The sequence below is a fragment of the Galeopterus variegatus genome, unplaced genomic scaffold (assembly GCF_000696425.1).
Source record: "Galeopterus variegatus unplaced genomic scaffold, G_variegatus-3.0.2 Scaffold24534, whole genome shotgun sequence".
NCBI lineage: Eukaryota > Metazoa > Chordata > Mammalia > Dermoptera > Cynocephalidae > Galeopterus > Galeopterus variegatus.
Genome location: NW_007750645.1, coordinates 3,466 through 3,769, shown reverse-complemented (window position 1 = coordinate 3,769; position 304 = coordinate 3,466).

The following is a 304-nucleotide window of genomic DNA, read 5'->3' as shown; positions in this document are numbered from 1 at the left end:
AGCTGCAGTTGCATCATTCCAGGTGCTGTGAGTTGGGTGTAATTACCAATTGTTGAAACTCCGGAAAGGGATTTTGCTCCATATAACACTTGATTTTGAGTCCAGAGAGTATGTTGATGTTAAACTGTGCAGGACATTACTGCTTTCAAAGCATCTAGTCTTTTGTAAAATATTTCATCAGTTACAAGTCTTTGTTTAAGAACAGGATGTCTCATCCAGCTAAAAACACCCTTTTAAGGCCAGGAAAATTTAGAGAACCGCTTTTGTAGAGAAGACATTATTTCCCCCTTTATGATCAAGGCAT